The sequence below is a fragment of the Chionomys nivalis genome, chromosome 4 (assembly GCF_950005125.1).
Source record: "Chionomys nivalis chromosome 4, mChiNiv1.1, whole genome shotgun sequence".
NCBI lineage: Eukaryota > Metazoa > Chordata > Mammalia > Rodentia > Cricetidae > Chionomys > Chionomys nivalis.
The window spans coordinates 6,511,478-6,524,884 of record NC_080089.1 but is presented as its reverse complement, the minus strand read 5'-3'; positions in this window follow the sequence as shown (position 1 = coordinate 6,524,884).

Below are 13,407 nucleotides of genomic sequence, written 5' to 3'. Positions count from 1 at the left end.
ATAGAGAAGCTGCTGAACTAAGTTTATTTCTGAAAATGGATACCAACTACTGAACACTTGGCAACCAGTAACTGTCCTTTATGGAGGCCCAAATCTGTGAGTCTATTCTACCCTGTCTGAAAGTCAAAGAGTTTCAGCTTGCTCAAAGTTGTCAACTACAACTGTGGCTACACAACCTGACCTAGAGTATGATTATTTGGTCTTTTGGAATTGAGGATGGCTGATAAAGGTACATGCTCTCTTCCCTGACCAGAGAATTCAAACATACTTTTTCTCCATTTTTAAAATCAGGGGCTTGACATAGGGAGTATTTTGCTCTCAGGATACTTCTTCTAGGGTGGGTTCACTGCTTAAACAACAGAATACTATTCTCATGAATTAATGACTTGATGTCTCAAAGTAGAAGTTGTCATTTGTATCATGGTAAACAGTCTTTTGTTTTGCCCCCCTGTTGTATTGGGGTATAAAAGTCTACGGAAAATTAAAATTGGGGCAAAATCAGAACTTAGGACTCAGGAGTCAAAAGAATTCAGCATTTAGGATAATCGGCTGAGTTGCCCTACAGATACTATCGTAGTCTTTGTGGTTCTTTCTTATCTCTGCTCCTTCTACCTAACACTTCTAATTGTCACGACCAAACCATGGAATGTATGAACCAATCGCGGCAAGAACCACAGCAAAGGTCACCTGACAAAGACAACTATAACAGTGCTTATTACATTTATATAATCCTTCAAACATCTGTAAGATAGCAAAATGTGAGCGAATCACCATCATAGGAGAAATGCTACATGTTTTCACTGGATGCAGCAGTAATTACTTATGTTCATTTCTAAGGGTGAGAGAGGATTCAACACCAAAGAGACTGAACTGGTAGTCATGACACAAAAGGAAATAACATAAGTCTCATACACAACAAAGAGTGTGATATGAATTCACACTCTAAGTCTGAGAGAAATCATTATTCATGTTGCATATCTTTGTTTTTTCTGGCCTTTAGTGCCTTATCAAACATGAAGACATTGCAGCTTAGGCCTCTTCTTCTGAGTTCTATGGAACAAACATCAAAGAAATGAGGTCTTCTCTGCTCAGTACCTGAAAAAATAGAAGTATGGTAGAAGGGTGGGTCTCTGTGGAAAAACTGAAACAGTATGTTTCAGTAGAACTCTAACAAATGTTCTTCATTGCTCATAATATAGAAGGTAGTTTCTGTAGTCTTCACAATATTTTAGAAATTCTCTGTAACTACTGATTTCTTACCTTTTCTCTTCTCTTTTTCCTTTTCTTTTCTTTTCTTTCCTTTCTGTTTCATAAAGGTCCTACTTTCCTGAAACTTGTGGTGTGGATCCGACTGGTCTTGCACTCACAGATATCCACCAATGTCTGCCTAATGACTGCTGGAATTAAAGGCTTGTACCACCCACACTCAGCAACGCTAAGACTTATTTTAGCAGACTAAATATCATTTACCTCTAAGTATCACATGATCTTCCAACTCTTCTTTTATATGGTTTATTTGCACATGAAGATCAATAAGATCTAACCATTAAATGTGTAGGCAACTACTTCCTTGGGACTGAAACACAGAATGCCCAAACAAACTAAGTGATCTTTTTTTATAAGTGACATAGCTGAGTTCCTATAAGGAAGTGTGTCCATATAGTCAGGTAAGTTCTTTACTCATCCATATACATTCATAAAACAGATTGTCTATGATGCTCACTATTCATTGGATACTTAAATGATGGTTGCATCATTGGCATATTTTTCTTTCTCTGCAACTCTTTTTCACTCTTCCACTACCCTCTCATCCACAGCCAGATCTTTGAAAACAGGTATAACATGATACTAGTCAGTCACAGGATCACCTGTGCATTTCCAAGTTGTTCAGTCACCTGACAGCAAGATAGATGCTATAAGAATCCAAGGTCCCAGAAATCACTGGGAACACCGACTTTCACCAAGCTGCAAGTGCTATTATATATCTAAAACAAAAATACACAGGAAACTGACAAATTTGCTGTGACCCTGCACTAAAACAAGACAACAACCACATGAGAAGAGTCCAGGGAGGATGATGATCTTTGGCTTGTCCCTAAAGCTACAGAAAATTCCAAACACCGTTCTTCTAAAATAGCACCCCAGAAAGTTTGACATTCACTGGTCTCTGGTGGTTACTTTGTTCACACCGCACTGGAATTAACAGGAGCTTATTAAAAAGGAGGATTCTTAGGCTTCACCCGTTCCTGCTCCATGTGATTGACACTGTAATAAGATGACTATACTGTTTGTCTGTGTACTCCACATTAAAAAGACTGGTCTAGCCGGCTCTGTGAGTTTGAGGCCAGCCTGGTCTACAAGAGCTAGTTCCGGGACAGGAACCAGAAGCTGCAGAGAAACCCTGCCTCAAAAAATCAAAAAAAAAAAAAAAAAAAATCAAAAAAAAAAAAAGACTGTTCTAAATGTTTCTTTTCACTAATACCATTTAAAATGTGATCAGGCATTAAGATAACTATTGCCAATTTGACAAAATAAGGCAAAGATCTATTTAATTGTGTATGGGACCATTCCCTTCCTGAAAAAAGCAAGCATAGAAAGGAACTGAGTGCCAGCATGTATGCATTCATTGTTCTCTGCTTCCTGACTGTAAATATGATATGCCTCATTGGTTTGCTTTGCCTTCTCTGCCATGATGAACTGTGAACCAGAACCGGCTCCCTTATATTGCTTTTGTCACAGTGTTTGACCTCAGCGATAGGAAAATAACCTGAGATATACATAAACATAAGAGAATCTCCTGGGCCAGGTACAAAGGATGGAAACTGAACTCATATCTTGAAAATTTCCAGTTACTTAATTTGCATTTGATTAAAATAGAGCTTGTACCTCAAGCAAACTCTTCAATTACCAAAGCCTCGCCTCCCCATTTGCCTAGCTCCTTATGGATGATGATGCTTCTTCTTAGAAAACACCAATCACAAGCTCTCATTTGTTTTATGAATTATTGAAGTGCAGCAAGAAATATATGTAACTTGTATGGGTAACAAAATTGCTTCTATTACATTAAGACATGTTTGTTGCTTCCTTTATAAATGAAGGAGTAGAGTTTTATCACAAGTTCCTTTACGCCATTCCCTGAAGCAACAGTAGCTTACTGGAGTGTCTAGCACGTCTTTCCTAAGCAACAATGCTATTTCTGTGGGGCTGATGACCTACAGCCAGTGGACTAATGACATAAAATTAATGCCAATATTAGGTCACTTAATAATTTTTATACTAATTTTGGACTATAACTAGTAAGTATGCTAGTAATAAAAGTATAATATATATGTTTTCTGAATGTAATATCAGAGACTAATAAGCAAATTGTTTACTAGAATCAATGTATATTTTGATTGTACAAATTTACTGAACAAAGCATCATAAATTGTTGAGTATAGTGTCAAAGAAGAAATTTTAACTTTTGTCATTTCTTAAACCTTAAAAAACTGTTCTATTAACATACTTTTTATGTTAATACAATTTATTATCACAAATACTGTACAATATGTTCTGATAAACTGACATAAAGATTTCTATCCCCTTATCATTAATTACTAAAGTTGAAATATTAGAGGTTATTGCTCATAAAATATTTATAATTTATTGTAGTATATAATCACCTCATTATGCCACAGAATAGTAGAACTCATTCTGTTTTTGTGTCTATTTCCCAGTCCAACTTGCTGAACAAATGTGCTTCCTTAAGTCATAAGAGTTTGAATAAGCTATACACACACGCGCGTGCGCACACTCACACACACACACAGAGAGAGGGAGAGAGAGAGAAAGAGAGAGAGAGGGAGAGAGAGAGAGAGAGAGAGAGAGAGAGAGAGAGAGAGAGAGAGAGAGAGAGAACATTACAATTTTAATAACAGCAGCTGAGTGTGGAAGTATATGCTTGCAATTCCAAAACATTGGAGGTGGAGGCAGGATACGATACACATTTGGCATTTTGGGACAGACAGAGTTACAAAGTAATGCCCTGTCTCTAAAATGCAAAAACTACAATGATACCTCCTTTCCGGCCATGCCCCTTATGTTGGTGTACTCTGAAAAGGGGGAACTACCTGAGAAAGGGCCGCGATGTCAGCTGGGTTAGAAGTTACTATTTGACCATTTAGTGTGAAGTTCGTTCACAGTAGCTTACAGTTGCTGGGTGAGATGAGGTGGAGAGTGGAGTGGTGTGGGGACTACACACAACACTTTTAAGTCTGGTTATTAGACCACTGCTGAGTCTTCTGGTTCTGGCCGAGCTCTGACTTCAATTCTGAGTTTAAAGTGGTGGGACTCACCATTTTGGCCAGTGTACCTTTGTAAATAAGTGTCGCAAGTCTGCCTGTTTTTCCAGTTTGTACCAGCCAAAACCTGGAGCCGTCGCCCCCACAGAGTAACTACAACCCAAAAGAGACACACCCTCTGTTCTGCATTGGCTGCCTCAGCCTTCCTAACTTTGGTGATATCTAAAGGTCATTCTGTTGAGAAAGTTGTTGAACCGGCAGGTTTGCAGTTACAAGAAGATGGAGGAGGCTGCTGAACTAACAGGTCTTTTTTTTTTTTTCTTTTTCTTTTTTTTTTTTTTTTGTCTATGTCTCTGGGTAAAAGAGCAAGCAAGGCAGAATGAGGAACTGACCACATATCCGCTTCAGAAACACCCCAGGGATTTATCTGCTTATGGTAAGAAAATTGAGTATTTTGCAATTTGCTCCTGGTGGGACTGTGGGGCATTTCTGCATTTTGAATCAAAGCACTTTCAGGAAGTTAGATGAGTGGCATAGCCCTTAGCATAAGGATGCTTCCCTCAAAAGTAAGTCTAACCTTCTCATGCCCAAGATGATGAACACAGATCCTCACAGATTCTTGAAAGGCCCAGACATCCAAAGAGCCCTCCAAGCACCAACCAAGAAGATTCATTGTAGAATCCTGAAGAAGAATTCAGTGATAAACCTGAGATTCATGTTGATGTTTTGCCTTATGTAGACAACGCCCAGGTATGCCACACTTTGCCAGACCAGAAACCACAAACTCCAGGGAAGGAAGTGCATGTGACTTCAATCATCTGACAGCCAAACAAGAAAAGAGGCTGGCCCAGAAGGCAGATAACAAGAAAGGAAAGAAATCTGTTGGTGACAAGAAGCTGAAAGAGCCTTGGGATAGAGGGTGAGGGACTTAGCTATCATAAACCAGCAACTGAGAAGAGAACAGCAGAGAAGAAATCTACTGCAAAAGAAAAACCTGACATAAAACCTATTAAAAGCTGTTTTATTCCATAGAGCAAATAGAGACAGCCTGCTTGAATAAAACATAATAGTTGCAGTGAGAAACAAAATAAATGAATAAAACAATGCAAAATTGTCAATAGTTATAAAACTATAATTAAATATGTACAAATGTTATGAATCTTTTCCAAGAGAAAGCAGCCAACATGTTTCTGAAAAAAGCTTAACTCTATTAACTGTCAAAGAAATGCAAATCAAAACCACAAAGCTGTAAGGCACCAGTTAGAATAACTATTATCAGAATGTCAAAAAATATTGCTGATAAAAACATAGAGAAAAAAAGCCTTTATGACTGGTCCAGGTAAAAATACCAATAGCCTTTGTTAAGAATAGTGCTGTTTCTTTAAAACATAAAAATAATGTAATGTACACATTTGAGAGGTTCGGACCACAGAGTTTTGACGACACAGACAACAGACCTTGAATCTGACTAGTCATTTATGTTTAGACTCACATTTCAAATTCCTTTCTGTGTATTGTGAAAACATTTGATTATGGCAGCAGTTGGAGTACTGCCAAAATAAGAGAAAGCTAAGACTGTCTTCTGATAATTTGTATCAATCATTTAGGAATCCTTCTACATTCAGTTAAACAAAGACCCATTTTCTTTATACTTGATCATCTACTGAGTCAGAGTAGGATGATTCTCCTTGATGGATAGCTGCATGGCCAGTTAATTACATGGACATTCATGAAGAAATAAATCCTGGAAAGTAATATCCTTTCCATTGTACAAATTATTTTTATACAAAGTTTACTTTTTTTTTTTTTAACTGATACTATGAGATCTCGGGAAGAAAGTATCTCATTAGTATACAGTTTGTCACAAAATGCTCCTCCTAATCTAAGTTTCCAGAATGTCTAGTAATATCATGTTTAATTGCCTTTGAAATGGTAGAAATATCTTGTTGGAAGTGATATTTCAATCATTAGTCTATACACTGATAGTTGTGTAAATTATTCTTTTTTTCCCACACCCTTAAATTATTCTTGTTCTTGAAAATATGTGTTTTTGTGGAAATACTTAATTTGCTTGAAAGACAGTGCACCATGTACCAAAGTGAAATTAACAAATTGAAAATGTTGTTGAAGTATGAAAAAGATCTTTCCTAACACAAACTACAACTCAAGTCTCAAAATGAGGAAGCTTACACCTGCCACAGCTTTTCTTTAATGTGATTCTACTGTCTCAACTTTACCTACATATTGAAGCTCTTCAAATTTAAGACCTTTCAGTTCCTATAATGTCATGGCTTCTGTGTCTTTAACCACTGAATCATGGTTCTACATCATCTTTCCTAATCAACTAAATGATAATCTAGACCTTGAAGTTTCCAACTCTCAACATTCACAAATGTCTGAGTTTCCGATTTTAGGTATTTTGAAGCTGAAATAAATCCCCAGATTTTATGATTGAAGATTGACTTTGAATTCTTTTTTATATATCTGTCTACTAAGACTGGGGGTGAACCTGCAGATGTTATACAAGGAGGTGAAACACATGAAAGGATAAGGATGACAACAAAATCCTGGAGCAGATTGAATCATCAACCTGGATCCAACTTTAGGGAGTGTAGTATCATGTGGATTATTCCTAATGTACTTAAGCCGTACAATTTGAAAAGAAGTTTGTTTCTTGATGTAATACAATCCTGTTGCACAAGGACATGTAATTATATTGAAACTCAACTCCTGGTATGTGTAATTTCTTACAATGAAATTTTTCTTCACCAAAATTATTTTATTGGTGCAGGAGAATTGTCTGTATTTTGTCAATCATGTTTTAAATAAATGCTAATTGGCCAGGCAGAAAGTATAGGTGGGTCAACCAGACAGGAAGTAGAGGTGCGGTGATAAGAACAGGAGTATTCTGGGAAGCAGGAAGCTCCCTCTGCATTCCTGCCCAGACCATCAAGAAGCAAGATGTGAGCAGCCTTGCTGAAAAAGGTACCGAGCTATGTGGCTGACATAGATAAGAAAAATGGGTTAATATAAGCTACAAGAGCTAATAAAAGACTGAGCTAATGGGCCACTCAGTTTTATAACTTATGGAGATCTCTGTGTGATTTTCTTTGGGGCTCACGGGCTGTGGAAAACTAGGCAGGATATAAACCCCAACAAGCCGGCCCTCATGTTGCATTTAATTACCTAAATTTCTACATAACCATACTCTGTACCCCATGACATGACTTTACTCTTACCTCGATCTTTTCCATTTAGCATTTTGTGTATATGACAGCATCCACTAATATTAAATATGTAAGAATCTCTTCAATGAAGTTAGGCTCTATATTTATTTAATTTCCAGATTATAGTAGCTTTATTTTAATTATAAATGATAAGCATGAATAAGTAATAATATGTTTATCTCCTTAAATATTCCTTACATGAAATAAAACTAGGAATGTTTTTAGAATTGATAGTTAGAATTCATTAGAGAATTATGTTTGTTTTTGATGGCATGTGACATGTGAACACAGCTTGTTAAGTAGATTCCATTTATGAAAAGGAAGAAAATAAGATTCTACATGTAGTAGGAGATAGCCAAGATAAAGGATCAGCCTACTGTTTCTGGGTTGATACATACAGAATGCTACATCAGTTTTCACCAAGTTCTTGAGAATAAAATTTTGCTTTAGGCAACTATGTGCTTATCTGCTAAAGCAGAAAATGGAATACCTTAAATTCTTGAGTCACTTTTTGGAAAAGAGCCATTTTGTTTATGGAAGTGTCCTTCTGAGGGTTGCCATATGTAATAAACATATATCACTTATATTTATGTAAAAATATATTTTGATTTGATTATTTATAATACATAGGATTTTAAAGATACTTCTATCTTCAATGTAAAGTTAAAAATTTATTGATGAAGAGCAATTTTATAGAGGGCATATGTGACTAGGAACCTCTGTTTGTTTGATTTTTTTCATTCTAGAATCTCCAGGCAACAAAAAAGTTTCTTTTTTTATTGAAAAAATTTTCACCTCCTCCCTGCCTCCCACCTCCCTCCCTCTTCCCCCACTCCTCTCCCCCTACCCCCACTCCTCTCTCCCTCCGCCCACTCCTTTCACCCTCCCTCTCCAGTCTGAAGAGCAGTCAGGGTTCCCTGCCCTGTGGGAAGTCCAATGTCCTCTCCCCTTCAACCACGTCTAGGAAGGTGAGCATCCAAACAGCCTAGACTCCCACAAAGCCAGAACATGCAGTAGGATCAAAACCCAATGCCATTGTCCTTGGCTTCTCATCAGCCATCATTGTCCGCCATGTTCAGAGAGTCTGGTTTTATCCCATGCTTTTCAAGTCCCAATCCAGCTGGCCTTGGTGAGCTCCCAATAGATCAGTTCCACTGTCACAGTGGGTGGGTGCACCCCTCATGGTCCTGACTTCCTTGCTCATGTTCTCCCTCCTTCTGCTCCTTATTTGGACCTTGGGAGCCCAGTCCGGTGCTCCAATGTGGTCTCTGTCTCTATCTCCATCCATCACCAGATGAAGGTTATATAAACACCTTTAGTAATGTGACAGGATACAAGATCAACTCTAAAAAATCAGTTGTCCTCCTATACACAAAGGATAAGGAAGCAGAGAGGGAAATCAGAGAAGCATCACCTTTCATGGTAGCCACAAATAGCATAAAATATCTTGGGGTAACTCTAACCAAGGAAATGAAAGATCTATTTGACAAGAACTTTAAGTCTTTGAAAAAAGAAATTGAAGAGGATACCAGAAAATGGAAGGATCTCCCTTGCTCTTGGATTGAGAGGATCAACATAGTAAAAATGGCAATTCTACCAAAGGCAATCTATAGATTTAATGCAATCCCCATCAAGGTCCCACCAAATTTCTTCACAGATCTTGAGAGGACAATAATCAACTTTATATGGAAAAACAAAAAAACCCAGGATAGCCAAAACAATCTTATACAATAAAGGAACTTCTGGAGCCGTTACCATCCCTGACTTCAAACTCTATTACAGATCTACAATATTGAAAACAGCTTGGTATTGGCATAAAAACAGAGAAGTTGACCAATGGAATCGAATAGAAGACCCGGATTTTAACCCTCAATCTTATGAACACCAGATTTTCGATAAAGGAGCTAAAAGTATACAATGGAAGAAAGAAAGCATCTTCAACAAATGGTGCTGACACAACTGGATGTCACCCTGTAGAGGAACGAAAATAGATCCATATCTATCACCATGCACAAAAAAGTTTCTTAAATTAGACAGATGTACAATAAGTACTTTTGTTTCAAATAGATAGATTACCACTTCTACTGAATTTTTCTCTCAATCATGCATTCAGCTATTATTTATTTGATGTCCACTTATGAAGGAGACCTTCTGAAGCATTGGGCTGGAGCAAGTTGGAAGTAGGACATACCTCATCCATCACAGAAGCACTGATCTAGGGAGGAGGAGCAATAGATCTAGAAAATAAAAACATAGTGAATTTTGGAGGTAGAACAATGGCTCATTGGTTAAGAGCAATTGCCACTCCTTTTTTAAACCAATATTATTCTTTTTTATATTTTTATTCTTTACATATGTTACAACCTCATTTCACTTTCCTTTCCCTCCACTCCTCCCAGTCCCCCTGATCTTCTCTCCCCACTGCCAGATCCAATCCACCTCCAATCCTTGCTCATCAAGAAAAGAGCAGATCTCTCAGGGAAATAAACCAAATACGATATACAAATTACAACAAGACTGGGTACAAACCATATCAAGGCTGGACAAGGTGACCCAGTAGGAGGAAAAGGGTCCCAAGCACAGTGTCAGAGATAACTGCCATTCCCACTTTTAGTAGTTTAGAAGTCCCACAAAATTTTCAAGCTATAGCAACCATAAGGTAAATACAGAAGACCTAGCTCAGACCTATGCAGGGTCTCTGATTTTCTCTTCAGTCTCTACAAGTCCCTAAAAATCTTACTTAGTTGACTTTGTGTGTCTTATTTTCTGGTGCCTAAAATCCTTCCTGCCCCTCTTCTTCAGGTTCCTGTGGCTTGCCTAGTGTTGGCTGTGAGTCTCTGGGTCTCTGAATCTGCTCCCATCAGTTGCTGGATGATACCTCTCTGATGATAATTGGTCTAGGCACTGAGCTATGAATGTAGCAAGATGTCATTAGGAAACATTTCATTGACTTTTTAAATTGCCTTTTTCATGAGTCATATTTGGTTTTATCCTGGTCTTTGGTCTGCCCAGCCTCTGGTTCCTGGCCATTCATGCAGTGTCAGGTGTGAGCTCCCTCTCATGATGTGGGTCTCAAGTAGTTGTTTGCTAGGTACTCCCACAGTTCTGAGTCACCTTTACCCAAGCACAATTGGCAGTCAGGACATATTGTAGGTCAAAGCTTTTGTGATTGGATTGATGTTCCAGTCTCACAAAGGGGAGACTTGACTGGTTATAGAAGAGGGACAGTTCTGACTCTGTCCTCCATTACTATGAGACTTCACTAGGGTCATGCTCATAGATTCCAGGGAGTTTCCTCCACACTAAGTTTCTACATCACCTCTCCCCAAATGCCCACCCCGTTCCAGTCATTACTCTCAGTATTTGCTCCTTCCATCCCTGGCCCCCCTACACCAGTCTGTACCCTCTTGTTCCTATCCACACTAGCTCCCAGTCCACTCACAAATATCTATTGCAATTCTGTTTTCTAGGGATATTCATGACTCCTCCCCAGAGATCTTCTTATTACTTAGCCTCTCTGGGTCTGTGGATTGTAGCATGATTATCTTTTAATTAACAGCTAATATGTACTTACAAGTAAGTACATTCATGCTTGCCTTTCTAGGTTTGGGTTACCTCATTCAGGATAATATTTTTCTAGTTCATCAATTTGCCTTCCAATTTCATGAGGTCATTGTTTTCAGTAGCTGAGTAATTTCCCAATTGTGTAATGCACCACACTTTCTTTATCCATTCTTTGGTTGAGGGACATCTAGGTTGTTTACAGTTTCTGGCTATTATGAATAAAGCTGCTACAAACATAGTAGAGCAAGTGTCTTTGTGGTACAATTGAGCATACTTTGGGTATATGGCCAAGAGTGGTGTAGCTGGGTCTTGAGGTAGATTAATTCCCAATTTTCTAAGAAACCACCATACTGATTTCCAAACATGCTGTTTAAGTTTTCACTCCCACCAGCAGTGGATGATTGTTCACCTGAGTCGACATCCTTTCCAACATAATGCTTCATCAGTGTTTTTGATCTTATCCACTTTGATAGAAGTAAGATGGCATCTCAGAGTTTTTGATTTGCATTTTCCTGATGGCTAAGGGTGTTGAACCTTTCTTTAAGTCTTTCTCAGATGTTTGAGATTCCTTTGTCTATATCTTTACCCCATTTTTACACTGAATTATTTTTTTATTAAGGTCTAGTTTCTTGAGTTACTTATATATTTTGGATATTAGTCCTCTTTCAGATATGGAGTTGGAAATATTTTCCCTTTCTGTAGGCTGAATTTCGTCCTTTTGACGGTTTTGCTTTACAGAAGCTTGTTGTTCTTATTGTCTGCATTACTCATGTTCTGTTTAGGGAGTTGTCTCCTGTGCCTATGAGTTCAAGGCCATTCCCCATTTTCTCTTCTATTAGGTTCAGGGCATCTGGTATTATGTTGAGGTCTTTGATCCACTTGAACTTGAGTTTTGTGAAGGAATATATATATTTGCATTCTTCTACATGCTGACATACAGCTACACAAGCACCATTTGCTGAAGATGCTTTCTTTTTTTCTATTGTGTATTTCTAGCTTCTTTATCAAAAATCAGATTACCATAGTGTGTGGATTTACTTCTGAGTTTTGACTTGGTTCCATTGATTGATCAACTTGTCTGTTTTGAATGCCAGTACCATCTTTTTCTTTCTTTCTTTCTTTCTTTCTTTCTTTCTTTCTTTCTTTCTTTCTTTCTTTCTTCTTTGCTCTGTAATACAGATTAAAATTGGGGATGGTGATCATTTATTGTACAAGTTTGTTTTAGCTATCTTGGTTTTTTCTTCTTCCATACAAAGTTAAGTATTGTCCTTTCCAGGTCTATAAAGAATTGTGTTGGAATTTTAATGGGAATTGCATTGAATTTGTAGACGTCTTTTGGTAGCATGACCATTTATACTATTTTAATCCTATGAATCCATGAGCATGGGAGATGTTTCCATCTTCTAACATCTTTTTCAAAGACTTAAATTTTTTTATTGGGCCAATCTTTCACTTTCTTAATTAGAGATACCCCAAGATATTTTATGTTATGTGGATATTATGAAATACTCACAAAAGGAATCCAGGAGTACATGCAGAAAGTTACCCACTACAATCAAGTAGACTTCATCTCTGAAATGAAGGGATGGTTCAGCATATGAAAAACTGTAAATATAATACATTCTCAAAAAATAATCTGAAAAATCCCCACAATCATCTCATTAGATGCTGAAAAAGACTTTCAAAAAATCCAACCTTTTCATGATAAAAGTTTTGGACAGATTAAGGACCTACCTAAACATAATAAAGACAATTTACAGCAAGTCAATAGCCAACATCAAATTAAATTGAGGGAAACTTAAATCAATCCCACTAAAATCAGGAACAAGATATGCCTGTCTACTCTCTCTTTATCTATTCAATATAGTAGTTGAAGTCTTAACTAGAATACTAAGAAAACTGAGAGCAATCAAGGGGATAGAAAATGGAAAAGAAGATATCAAAGTATGATTATTTTCATATGATATGATAACATACATAAACAACTCCCAAAATTCTACCAGAGAACCTCTATTAAAAGCCTTGCTCCTAGACGGGCGGTGGTGGCGCACGCCTTTAATCCTAGCACTTGTGAGGCAGAAGCAGGCGGATCTCTCTGAGTTCGAGACCAGCCTGGTCTACAAGAGCTAGTTCCAGGACAGGCTCCAAAACCACAGAGAAACCCTGTCTCGAAAAACCAAACCAAAACAAACAAACAAACAAACAAAAATAAACAAATAAAAGCCTTGCTCCAGACAGGTTTGATGACCTGGGACAGATGTGTGATGTCAGCTCAATGAAGAAACTGTGACCACCTGTGGCCCTGGGCTGTTATTGTTTATACAGTTTCAATGGTT